The following is a 13967-nucleotide window of genomic DNA, read 5'->3' on the forward strand; positions in this document are numbered from 1 at the left end:
TCTCAGTTCTAAACAAAATCTAACTCTTTCCGTTTTGCACTAGATCCTATCCCATCTCTTCTACTCAAGGACATTGCTCCAGCAATTCTGCCTTTTTCCTACATCAATTTTATCCTCACTCCTAGATCCTTCCCATATGCAACAAGCTGGTATTTCTCCTAAACATATTATTTCTTCCATTTTAAAATAGAAGAAAATGAAACAAAACCTTCCTTGGCCCCACTACCCCTCTGCTCCAATTTTCTCCACCTCTTTAAAGTAAATTCCTTGAATGGGTTTCTAATTTCTTGCTTCCTATTCTCTCCTGAACCCCTCTGGTAGGTTTTGGCACCCACTACCCCACCAAACCTGATCCCCACGTTGCTAAAGCCAATGGCTAATCAGTCGTCCTCTCACTGTTACCGGCATGTGACATATGTGACTACTCCTTTCTCCTTGAAATGCTTTCTTCGCTTGACTTTTAAAACACTACACTCTCCTGGCTTTCCTCCTCCACTGACTTTTCTCAGTTTCCTTTGCTGATTCATTCTCATCAACACCTTCTACCATCTCCAAATCAAAACTCTTGGCTGCATATCACACTAAACCAATTACTCTCAAATTTATATCTCTAGTCCAGAACACTGTGGACTCCACAGACACATACCAACTGCCTACTTGACATTTCTATTTGAATAGTTAATGGGCATCTCAACATGTCCAAAACGAACCTTTCAATATTATCCCTCAAGACTTGCTCCTCCCAAAGTCTTCTCTATCCTAGTCAATGGCAGCTCCATTGTTCTACTTTCTCAAAACTCTGGAGTCATCTTTGACTCTCTCTTTCCCTCCACCCCGTTTCCAACCCATTAGGAAATCCTCTTAAGCTATTTTCAGAATATCTATAGGATCTGACACTTCTCACTGCTAACCACCCTGGACCAAGCCATCCTCATCATTGTCGTCACCTGGTTTGTTGCAAAAGCCTCCTAAATGGGTGGCTTGTTTCTAATCTCACCCTCTTTGGTCACATATAACCCCTTTAAAATGTTAGATCCAGGGCACCTGGGTGGCTCAGTGGTTTAAGCCTCTGACTTTGGCTCGGGTCATGATCTCAGGGTCCTGGGATCGAGCCCCACATCAGGCTCTCTGCTCGGCGGGAAGCCTGCTTCTCCCTCCCTCTACCTGCTGCTCTGCCTGCTTGTGATTTCTCTCTCTCTGTCAAATAAATAAAATCTTAAAAAAAAAAAAAGCAAAGCTGTTTAAAATAAAGTAAAATGTTAGATCATGTCACTTTTCCACTCAAAACGTTCCAATGTCTTCCCATCTGTATTAATTACGGTAATGTTAGCTCTGAAAGAGATAAATCCCAATATATCAGAGGTAGAAAATAACCAATAGAAATTCGTTTTTCACTCAGAAAAAGTCCAAAAAAGTTGTTCCTGTTCACTGAATGGCTTTTCCGCAAGAACCCAGGCTCCTTCTATCTTGTGATGGGCCATCTGTACTACATGATTTCTAGGGTTGCCACAGAAGGAGAGCTTGGAGGAGAATGGCTCATGGCAGGTCTGTAAGACAAGTACTGGAAGTAGTAGACATCATTTCTGCTACTTTTCCTTTGGCCAGAGCTCAGTTACCCATCCATACTGTAGTCTAGCTGTGTCCATAGTAGGAAACAGTCTGGTCAACAGCCAGTCTCTTCGATGTCATAGTCCTAGTCCTTCTCATAGTAGAGCGAAAGCCCTTACAAGAGCCAAAAGGCCCTACATGGTGTCCTCCTGCTCCTCGTCCGCATCTCTGCTCCCTCCTCTCTGACCTCATTTTCTCTACTCAATTACCACAGTCTAGCCACTGGCTCCCACTGCTTCTCGAACACTGCCAAGCATGCTTCAGGTCAGGACCTTTGTTCTTGCTGTTCCTGTTTCCTGGAATGTTCTTCACCACCTTTGGATATTACATGTCTTCCTCTTTATAAGCCTTCCCTGGCCACTCTTTAAAGATTGCAACGCCATCCTGGATAGTCCCAGCCCTCACTTCTCTCCTTCCCTGCCTTATTTTATTCCTTGGTACCTATCATTACCTCCCATTCTCTATGTTTTGCTTTTTTATCTGGACTATTGGCTTCATACCAGAATATAAGCATCATGAGAGAGTTGTTCAGTGCTGTACCCCAATGCCTAGAACAGTGCCTAGTACATGGGAAACAATCCATTTATTTGTGGAGTAAATGTTCAGGATCACTGAAGAACATCATGCTTGAAGAACATCAGCCTTTTGCCATAAACAGTACCTCAGTACTTCTCTGAGAGACAGCAACTGGGACTCATGGGCTTTGGGGGCAGCTAAGGTGACATTTCTTATGTGTGTCACCCTTCAAGTCCTCTTCCTCCTCCACCTACTTTCTAAATCCTGGGCTCCCTGGAGGTTTAATGCACTTTTCTTTCCTCAGAAAGCTCACTCGTTCTCATGGCTCACTCGGCTGCCTCCTGGTCAATGATCCTTCTGAGTATCTCCTCCAGCCTATTAACTCTTTTTGTTTTTATTTTTTTGAAGACTTTATTTATTGGAGAGAGAGAGAGAGAAAGAACAAAAAAGCAGGGTGGAGGGACAGAGGGAGAGGGAGAAGCAGACTCTCTGCTGAGCAGGAAGCCCCATGCTGGGCTTGATCCCAGGATCCTGAGATCATAACCTGAGCTGAAGGCAGACACTTAACCAGCTGAGTCACCCAGAGGCCCCTTATTGACTCTTCTAAGATATTCTGCTATTGTCTTAGGCTCTCCATGTCTTGAACTCATTTCTCTTTTCTTACACCCATTTAATTCATTCTCCAAGTTTCCTATGATTAATAATTTAAATTTTTGAGTGTTCCTTCATTTCTTTCATCTAAGCAGTCACTAAGCTCAGGACTTATTTCCACTTTAAAAATTCCTCTTGTATATGAGAGTTTTTTCCACTTTCCTTGCTCTGCCTTAGGCCAAGCCCTTACCCACAGGGAATCACGGGGTGGAGGGTCCCATCACTGGCAGAGTTCCACTGCCTTATCCAGCTTCCTCTAGGACACTTCTGAGATGGATGGCTCTCCCACTGGACTGCAGTTCTTTGAGGGCTCGGACCATGTCCTATTCATTGTGGGTTTACCAGCACCTGCCACGGTGCTTGACTTCAAGGAGGCATTTCTTAAAGTATTAAAAACACTTCCTGATGCAGTCTCTTCTATAGTTAAGAACCCCTCCTAGAAAGAACCACTTAGAATTTTCAATCTCATTCTACCTCCCACATAGGCACAAATTTAGAAACCTTCAAAAGACCCATAATTCCCACTGCCTTCGGCTCAGAGTCCTCAGATTAAGACTTTATATTACTTAGAGAAACTTACATCTATGCTTTCTCTTCATGCCCAGCCCCACCTTTTTTTTTACCTCCTTCATCCCCTACCTGGCCTAAGAATTTACCCCCCAATCTGTCCCCCACCTTCTCTTGTTCCTTATTACTGCTGTTGCTAAATAGTTGCATTCAGGAATTCCTTAGTCCAGACTGAGTCATAGCTTCTTAGGAAGACCTCTCTGATTACCAGCAAGGGTCTCCGTCACTCTTTTGTCTGAATTTCCAAAGCATTCGTTGTCAGTCTGTCTCCTTAGCACTTAAAAGTGGGTTAACTTGCTTTGTCTTTAAAGCTTTCATCAGCATACTACTTGCTTCAATTGGATGTTAAAGTATGAGGCTTTATGTGCTAAGAACAGAGTAAGTTTATGTTCCATTTGTGTTGCAAACATAGTAGTCCTCATTCAATGTTTGAATTTCATGACATGAAATTGAATGAGTAAGTGAAAAATTTCCTGTATTCCTCTTAAATCAGGGACATGCAATGGGCCCCACCCATTCAGTTCATAACATTATTGAGCTTTTACTATGAACTGGGCAGCAAGGTCAGAGCTGTAGATAAAAACAATGAATAAAGCAGGGGCGTCTGGGCGGCTCAGTCAAGTGTCTGCCTTGGCTTAGGTCATGATCCCAGCGTCCTGGGATCCGGCCCCCTTCCAGCTCCCTCCGCAGCAGTGAGTCTGTTTCTCCCTCTCCCTCTGCCTGCTTGGGCTCTCTCTCTCTCTCTCTCTCTCACAAATAAATATAAAATCTTATTTTAAAAAAAGATGAATAAGGCAGATCTTTACCCTGGAGCTTAGCCTAGAGGAGGACATAGCGATAAAAAGCTTTTTATAGCAAAATTTGGCGAAGTGTATTGAAGATACAAAGTGTTAGGAAGGCAAATAAAAGAGGAATTATGTCTAGCGGGGTCAGGAATGACTTCAAAAGCTAACTGGGACTTCTATTGGCATTCATAAGGCAGAAAATCAGAAAAAAACGTACTTAGTCCTGGCAGAGGAGATCACTTGATAAAGACAGATCAAATCAAATACAGATCAAAGAGATATGAAAGGGCGGCCTGTTAGGAAACACCGAGATGGTGGTGGCCAGAGCACAAGACGAGCGGGAGGTACTGGTAAGAGATAAAGCTGAAAGTTACACTGGAGCCAACGAGTGAAGAGCCTCTCGTAAGCTACATCAGGGGGGTAGCGCTGACGGGAAATAAATTGGGATTATTAATACAGTTGGCGACCGATAGAGTCGAATTAATTCGGCCCGGCGTGCTTGTAGGCTTGAAGATAACTACAAGGGTAATCCAAAAAGCCGTGTGGAGGCCGAGTCACGCGCTGTGAACCGGGGCGTGGCCGCCAGACAGCAGCGCACACAACCCACCCGGAGTAAGGGGCTGGGACCCGTCATCCCCACAGGGCCGGGAACCCGGGTTGGGCGGGAATCCGGTCCACGCACTCGGCGCTCTGGCGGGGACGTGGCGCTTTCCAGCCAATCCCGGTTACGCGACTGTAGGGCCAATGGATGTCCGGGAATGCTGCACGTCTGCGGCGGGTTCGTTGATGATTGGTCAGAAGGCTGCCCGCGAGGCGGATGGGAGCGGGGCGCGGAGCTGCTTCCGGTTGGGCGGTGCTTGCGCGCGTGAGCTGAGCCGGTGGTTGAGCTGCGGCCGCGGGACCCTGGGTTGTGGGTGCTACGAGGAAAGGTAGGTACAGCGGCCCTCGGTTCTTTTGCAGCCTCGTCCTTTTCCGCTTTCTTTTTGTCCTCGGCCCTAGCTCGCGACGCGGCATGGGTCCCCTTCGTTCGGGGTCCTTGTTTCTGCTAGCGCGGGGTACGGGCCCCGAGCCTGCTTGCGACCCCGGGGCCCTCGGCGCGCGGTCTGAGTTGGAGGCCGCCGCTCGCCCTCCCGCGAGCGCTGGGAAGGGGCCTGGGTCTCGGCGAACTCCGGCTCCCGGTTTTGCGTTCTGGGGGTACTGTTCTGTGCCTAGCTCGCCACGTCCTCGCCTGGGCCCGGTCTCTCACCGAGTCCCTCCTGTTTGCCTACTGAAGGTCGGAGAGCGGTGGGGTAGTGTTATTGTAACAGTTCCCTGCCACCTCCCACCAGCCGGCCTACCTGTGTCCTCCAGCGCAGCCCCAAGGCCACATCCCGAGAGGATGGTGCGTCTGCCAAGAAAGTCGTGTTCGCTGACTTTGAGGGTGTAGAAACGGGGCGGGGGGAGGGGGTAGGGGGTCGGGGAGAAAGCCGGAAGACACTATGTGATTAAAACAAACACAAAAAACTTTGATACAATTTTAAAGAAAAGCCGACTGCTTCGAGCTTCCATGTTTGGCTGCATACTGCTGTCAGCGACGGGAAATAGTTTTTAAAGCTTTAGTAGGGAACTGTATTTTACCTTTTTTGTTGCTTTTAGTTGTAGATCTTAGTTCTCGTTTTTGGCATGCTGTGTTGAGAAATAAAGTTAATTTCCAGCAGCTGCCCTGATTAAGAGCATAATTAGGTGGTCGGTAGTTTTGAAAGCAGCTTTTGCACCACGGCAAAAGTTTCCTGCTAAAATTGTAGGATCTCAATTCCTGATTGTATAAATTCCCAGAGTAATGTCTCTGAGAATTGAATTGCGATCACTTCCTGGTGGCATGTACCATAAAGTCAAAGTTAATGAATTGGGAATAAGGTTGCTTCTAATAGGGCTTAGTAGTTGCGAAGTAGAGGACGTGTAATCTCTGATAAATTTATTTTTTGCCCAAGAGTGGAATACACAAGACACATACATGTCTGACCTCATTCCTTGAATTTAGTTAACCAGGTAACAATGGCCATCACTGAAGAATTTAAGTATTATAGTACAAACCTGTAAATTTGTATTTGCGGGTAGAGGATGAGTTGCCTAGGCCTAATCTGAGTTTTACAGTGATTCAGGGGTCTCCAGTAGGATTTGGGGGGGGGATTGGGGAGTATTGCAACTAGGAGGACCATGAACTGATAAAAGTGAATTGGGCATGCCTAAGTGGATGGTACTTGGTTGCAGCTTTAATATTAACTCCTATTGATAACTCTCAATATAATTGTTGGCTTCGTTCATCTAATGATGTGTCACAAGGTATGTATTTGTGGCATTTTCTATATGTTGCACTAGTACAGGAGATCGGTAACTGATATTAACACAAATTTACTATAACATGGGTGTGCCAGGGTGTTAGAAGGACAGAGGTGTAGCCAGGGATAGCCGCTGGAGATGGTAGGCTGTAACATCCTAGATCCTTTGTGAACTCCTAAATACAGGTGTTGGTTGATGTTGTAATTTATGTATTAGAGTTAAAACAGCTGAAATAACACTTTGCCTGTTGCTGCCTGATAGCCAGTTCCGGTCAGGGGAATTGGGGGTTGGAGAGCAGGCAGGAACTACATTGCTGCCAAGTACTGTCCAACTAATCCACTAAAATGTATTGGTATATAAAAAATGCAAGACATTGTATTAGGAACTGTAGAAAGATACTAATTTGTAATAGCTGAGAGTCCTGCCTTTTAAAAATGTAGTGTCTATAGGGGAGCTAAGGAGACAACTTAAAGTAGCCTATGATCATTATTGTGGAGTGGTACAAACAAGTGTTCTGAAAGTTGAGAGGAATGGGTACATATTACTTCCAGATGGAGTAATCATCGTAGATATGTCTTTTCATCTAGGACTTTAAAATTATTTATAGACATTTGGCACCGAAGGGAGGTTGAGCTAAAATAACTACCAAATTCTCAAGGACTTCATGTGTGTTAAGCATGCATTGCAACATTGCAACCAGAAAACAAAACTCCTGTCCCTGCGTTTTGCAAGGCATTCCTATGGCCATTAATTATGTGTTAAAGTTTCATCAGCCCCAAAGGAAACTCTTTTCTCCCAGAGTTTTTATAACTTTTTTCTTAATGTTTTCACTCTGTAACCAGAAAACTTTAAAGTTTGTACTGAGCTGCTTTGGTTATAAAACTAAGGAAACCTGAGTAATGGTTTGTCATTCTCAAAGCTCTTTAGGCAAATTTTGCAGTTTTTGTATTCTCAGCTGTCATATAAATGTGTGCTTTCAGTACCACAAATAATTTAATTAGAATGTGTTAATGATCTGATGTAAATTTGCTTTGTCACTAGAGAAATATTGAATAAATGGTTTGTCATTATATAACTTTTATCAGATCACGAAGGATGACATTATTCCTTGGATGTGATAATCCATTGTGGTGCTTGCACTAAAATTGTAAGTGAGGAATTTCAGATAAACAGAAAACTTTAATTTCTATATTTCATAACATTCATAACAGCCTTAGTACATTTACACTGCTGTCAGGCTGTTCCCCCAACCCAAGATGATGTAGACACTTAGGGAGTGAGATCCTGTTTTTGCTGCATTATAGGGGATTGCCCTTCTTTTGCTGATCCAGCTCAGAGAACTGGAATTTTACTACCACACCCATTTCTCCCACTTGTTAACTTTGAGCAATGGGTCTTTGGTCAACCAAAATACCTGTGGGATCACTCAGTGCTAATGTTCTTGAGAAGTTGTATTTAATCCAGACATCTGAATTTTCCTGGAACAATTTCAATGTTCTGTGACCAATGACTAGGAACAAAGGGAGGGATATGGCAAGAATTTAGAGCTTTCAAGGAAATTTTTGAATGGATAAAATAAACTCTTTCTTAAGGCTAGTCTTTGTTATTGAAAGAAATTTAGGCTTGTGCTATTAATCTTTTCTCCTTACAAATTAACTGGAGCAGTCCATGAAAATAACTGTGGAAGACCATTATTGGTGAGATACTTCAAAAGGATGATAGTTACTTGATATCTTTCCAGTTCGGTTTAATTTATGTCTCTAATATGGCATTATCTAGTAGAAAAATAGTACATGTCACATGAATATATTTTCACCTGAAATTGTTAAACAAATTAAATTGATTTTAATAATTTAATCCAGTACATATAAAATGCCATTTTTCTATGTAAAGTGTAACATTTGATCACAGCTTAATTTACACCAGCCACAGTTCAAGTGCTTAGCAGCTGCATGTGATTCATAGCTATTATCCTGAACACTACAGGTCTAGAGTTTTTTTCAAAGATTCTATTCATTTTATTTTATAGAGAGAGAGCACACGCAGGAGCCAGGGGAGGGACAGAGGGAGAGGGAGAAACAGACTTTCCAGTGAGTAGGGAGCCCGACATGGGGCTCAATTCCAGGACCCTGGGATCATGACCTGAGCAGGAGGCAGACACTTAACCGACTGAACCACCCAAGTGCCCCTAGATTTTTTTTTCTTCTTAAAGAAAAAAAAATTAGATGTTACCCTTGGTGAAGGAGGGATAGAATTTTGGAAAGAAAAACTTACAGGTCATTTGAGAAATAGGAGATGGGGAGATGCTTTTTCCACAACCATTGATTTACCTTCTAGATCACATGATAAAAGTTCATGCAACTAAGTCTTTATGTTTTCCTGATATCCTGTTTTCCATTGATGTGTAGCTGTGATGAAGAGGGAAGGAGAAAGAGAAGGGCCATTTAGTTTTCCATCATTTGGTTTCGGTTTGAAAAGATAGAGATGCTTCAGAAATAACTGCACTAACATAGTTCTTCAAATACCTTGGGTGAAAAGTTTTTTTATACTCTTCTCACATCTTCCCATATAAAATAACCTTTGTCTTGGGGGATATCCTTTGTTTCTACTTGAACATTTTAATGTACTGTATGGATTTAGATAAATCTAGTACAGTCTTTTTTTTTTTAGTGTCTATATTCATAGAATAAGAGGCCTTTGTGAAAGTTTCTAATAGTCAGGAGTTGCTATATTACATGTGGGTACAAAGAGTGTGTATTTTTTAGAAGTTATTTAAAATGCAGGGTTTTTCATTGTCCACTGCAGAGAGATGAAAGTAGGACCATTGGCTTTGTCCATCACGTGGTCCTTGTGACCTTTTTAAGTAGTTTCATCAGTGGTAGATGGAAAGCTAGATTTCAGGGGATGCCTGGGTGGCTCAGTCGGTTAAGTGGTTGACTCTATCCTAGGATCAAGTCCCGCATCGGGCTCCTTGCTTGGTGGGGAGTCTGCTTCTGCCTCTGCCTGCTCTGCCTGTTCTGCCTGTAGCTCTCCCTGCTTCTGCTCTCTCTCTCTGACAAATAAATAAATAAAATCTTAAAAAAAAAAAAAAAAAAGATTTCAGGGTGGCAGTAGATAGTGAGGATCAGAGATAGCACCATAGACACTCCTATGGGAGAAGGAAAGGGAAGGGCAACCTTGAATGAATAGCGAGGTCTGGGAAAGACTGATTTTGGATTGTGGAGACCAGAGAAGGGTTGATGGACAGAGTAGGGGAAGGAGGGGCGTCTGGGTGGCTCAGTGGGTTGAAGCCTCTGACTTCAGCTCAGGTCATGATCCTGGGGTCCTGGGATCGAGCCCCGCATCGAGCTTTCTGCTTGGCGGGGAGCCTGCTTCCTCCTCTCTGCCTGCCTCTCTGCCTACTTGTGATCTGTCTGTTAAATAAATAAAGTCTTAAAAAAAAAAATAGGGGAAGGAACCTTTAGAGGCGTGAGATTAGAAGGTTAATGGAAAGAGAAAGGGAAAGGGATGGATAGATGATAAAGCAGAAGCTCTTGACTTTTACTCTGGAATTCTCTTATCCTTGTTATCAAGATGTTAAGCCTCAAACTTAAATGTAGTTTTGCCTCTAAATCAGCAAGTTACTGTTAATTTCTGTATGTTACATGTATCAAAACTTTGTACAGTATCTTTTCCAGCCTTGGTAATGGGCTTCAGCATTTATTCCTCTTGTAACATTTGGGGTTTGCAGGGGTTGCCAAGGAATTATGCAAGAATTGTTAGGGCATTTTATTCTGAAGATGTAAATAATTATATATAAAATTTTCCTAAATGTAAAGTTCCCTTATTAATAGGCATAAAGAAAATCTTCTGTTGCAGTGACTTGATTTTACTTGATTTTTTTAACCTCTAACATATAGATACTGTTTGGATATATCACAAAATAGACATTTATTGTGGAAAAAAATTGTTTCTTGTCCCTAAAGAGTTTTATTAGTCTAGAGAATTGTTTGTAGTTTGAGATGAAAGTTTTATTTTGCCCTAAAATAAAGGCATACTCATTTTGGCATTTAAGAGAGCCATTAAATCTTTTAATTTTCTTCTGTTCACTGATTTGATTGCTCAGTTGAATTATTGAAGGGCAAGCTGAAGGGTTATTCTAGAGCAACATGTTTTACTTTAAAAAGTTTATGTCTTAAGAATAGATAGGTGAGGGCACCTGGGTGGCTCACTTGGTTAAGTGACTGCCTTTGGCTCAGGTCTTGATCCTGAAGTCCCGGGATCGAGTCCCACATCGGGCTCTCTGCTAGGCATGGAGTCTGCTTCTCCTGCTGACCTTTCTCCACTCATGCTCTCTCTCTCTCATCCTCTCTCTGTCTCAAATAAATAAAATCTTTTAAAAAAAAAAAAAGGTATGTGATTTTTCTTCAGTCTCGTTTTTTAGTCTGGAGAAATAGCTTGAAAATATTTTCTTTGCAACTAGTATTGAAAAGAGTTTTTATAATATTTAAAAAGTAATTTACACAGGTGGTACACTGTGTGTATTCATTTACCAAATATAGACAACAGAGTACAATATTAAAGTCCACTCCACACCAGTCTCACCACCCCACCCCATCTCTTCTTGAATCTGGGGGTTACCACTGTTTTCATATAGATGTTTATTCTTCCACGCTATTTCTGCGCATATGTCTTCTATTTTATACAAATAAAAACAACCTCAGAGGTTGTTTGGTTTCGCTCTTTACATAAATCTTAACATCGTTTTGCAACTTGCTCTTTTGTTGTTCGCTTAACATGTCATAGCGAATTCTCCATTTCAGCGCAAATAGATCCACCTTCTACCTTTGTGTAGTCTCCCATAATATAGATTTAATATGTATTTACTAGTTCTTTAGTTTGTTTTCCATTTTTTATCATTATAAACGTTCATTATGGAATATATTTGTGCAAGTGTCTTGTAAAGAAATTTGGGCGTTCTGATGGGATAGCATGAAACAGAATACTGATAAAGTTTCAGAAGCGTAGCTGAGTTCTGACATTGGTGAGAACAGCTTAAGAAAAGTCCACCTTCTTCCCATTTCCCTAGCAGTCTCATGGTCTTGCTTTCACATTGTTTCTTACGGGTTTTCGTCAGTCTTACCAACCATCCAGTAAGAGTATTTTTTTTGGGGGGGGGGGGGGAGAATGGGCATCCCAGGAGTGACCGCCTCCAGTCATCTCCTTAGAGGTGTTTGTGTTTGACTTACTGATGCTGTCCTATTTACTGTAGAATATTTTCTACAGTCTGTTGATGACTCCTCTGCCATTTCAGGACCTTCTCTCCCTTCCCCACTACACTGCTTTCCCAGGTATGGAATATAGTGTCCTTGTGTGCTTTACAGCCTGAAAGTTATTCATGGCAGCCTCAGGTTGTGCTTTTGTATAATCATCTCTCTAGGTTGTGTTGGGATTAAACCTATTTCTCCATTTGCTTTCCTCCTACTTTTTTTTTTAATTTTTTTTTTTAAGATTTTTATTTATTTGCCAGAGAGAGAGAGAGAGAGAGAGAGAGAGAACACACAAGCAGGCAGAGAGGCAGGCAGAGGCAGCGAGAGAAGCAGGCTCCCTGCCGTGCAAGGAACCCGATGCGGGACTCGATCCCAGGACCCTGGGATCATGACCTGAGCTGAAGGCAGCGGCTTAACCAACTGAGCCACCCAGGCGTCCTGCGTTCCTCCTACTTTTAAGGAATCTTTATGTAACATGCTCACCATTAGCTGTTGTAAGCATTTTTTTAGTTTACTGAATCCAAAGGACTCTATAAATCCAAGGTGATGCCATGTAACTTCCTTTACTATTTGTGAATTACAAGAAAAACATACATTGAAATATGTCTAATCTATTGGCATACTTAATTTCTTTATCTCCTGGAACAATTCATTCTAGCTCCCAATACTTTCAGGCAGGATCACATATATAGAGTTTCTTCATATTAAGTATATTTTCAGGTCAGTTTTTTTTTTTTTTCAAGCTTTTTCTTATTTATTTGTCGAGAGAGAGAGCACAAACAGAAATGGAGTCTGACCTGAGCCAAAGGCAGACACTTAACCAACTGAGCTACCCAGGCACCCCTAAGAGAAATAATTCTTAATCAGGAAGAAACAAGATAGGGTGTTTGTATGATTGCAGCTTTATTATTTTTTTTTTAAGATTTTATTTAAGAGAGAGAACACGAGCAGGGGGAGGGACAGAGGGAGAGGGACAAACAGACTCCACGTTGAATGGGACGCCCAATGCAGGACTCAGTCCCAGAACCCTGGGATGCTTAACTGACTGAGCCACCCAGGCATCCCTCAGGTCAAATTTCTTAAGATATTACCTTGGCTATTTGAGAGGTTAGTTAAAATAGTGGTTCACAGCCTGGCTGCCTTTTAAAAATATTAATAGGGGTGGGACTTAGTGATCATATTTTCTTGAAAGTCTTTGGGTGATTCTAGGGTACAATCTAGAATCAGAACCACTAAGTTAGAAGTCCTGCTGAACGAATTTTCACGTTTTTAAAAATATTCACGAATAAATTGTGAGCCCTTGGACTAGATGATTCCACTAGTGACATCCTGGGGAAGTTGAAGTCTGGCTAGCATAATCTTCAAATTAGGGTAAAGTAATGCATTTACCTTTCATGTGATGCACTGGTCCTCTGTACTGAGCCTTTTACTGGTTTTCTAGGGCTGCTGTAACAAATTAGCACAAAGTGGGTGGCTTAAAAGGTCAGATGCTTATTCCCTCATAGTTGTAGAGGCTAGAAGTTAGAAATCAAGGTGTTGGCTGAGCCATGCTCTGTCTGAAGTCCCTAGGGGAGGATCCTTCCTTCCCTCTTCCTAGCCTCTGGGGTTGCCAGGAATCCTTGACATTACTTGACTTGCGGATGCATCATTCCAATCTGGCCTCTTCATAAATTGGCATTCTCTTCTCTGTGTGACTGTCTAAATTTCCCTCGTTTTATAAGGATATCAGTCATTGGATTAGAGCCCACCCTCTAATCCAAAATGACCTAATTTTAACTTAATTACATCTGCAAAGATCCTGTTTCCAAATAAGGTCATATATTTTTTTTTAAGATTTTACTTATTTGACAGAGCACAAGCAGGGGGAGCAAGAGAGGGAGAAGCAGCCTCCCGCTGAGCAGGGAGCCCAGTGTGGGGCTCGATTCCAGAACCCTGGGATCATGACCTGAGCCAAAGGCAGATGCCCCTAAGGTCACATTCATAAGTACTGGCCCGTTAGGACTTCAGGATATATATATATATATATATATATATATATATATATATATATCTTTTGAGGGGACACAAACCCACAAACAAACATCATGCCTAATAACTACCTGCCTATCCAGTAAGGGGGCCATTGGTTACAAGTGGAAATGAGTAAGAGATTTTCTGAATTTACAAAAACTGACTCCCTGCGTGGGGGAAGGCATTCAGAATCCATGTTCTACTGGTGAAAGATTAGTTAAAATATGAAAGTTGGGAAAATCTTTGCTCTTAATTTTTAATT

At 42.2% G+C, this 13967-nt stretch overlaps 1 protein-coding gene across 3 annotated transcripts in view; it reads left to right on the forward strand.

Moving 5' to 3' along the window:
* Positions 1 to 4931: 4931 nt before the first annotated feature.
* CALU (calumenin) overlaps positions 4932 to 13967 on the forward strand; it is a 29818-nt gene continuing 20782 nt past the window's right edge. For 2 of the 3 annotated variants that reach the window (XM_080817994.1, XM_080817995.1), the window contains exon 1: positions 4932 to 5056. The gene's annotated coding sequence lies outside the window, so the exon portion shown is untranslated. The remainder of the gene's footprint in view (positions 5057 to 13967) is intronic. The other variant, XM_080817996.1, reaches the window with a different exon arrangement.

This window comes from Martes martes (genome assembly GCF_963455335.1).
Source record: "Martes martes genome assembly, chromosome: 11".
NCBI lineage: Eukaryota > Metazoa > Chordata > Mammalia > Carnivora > Mustelidae > Martes > Martes martes.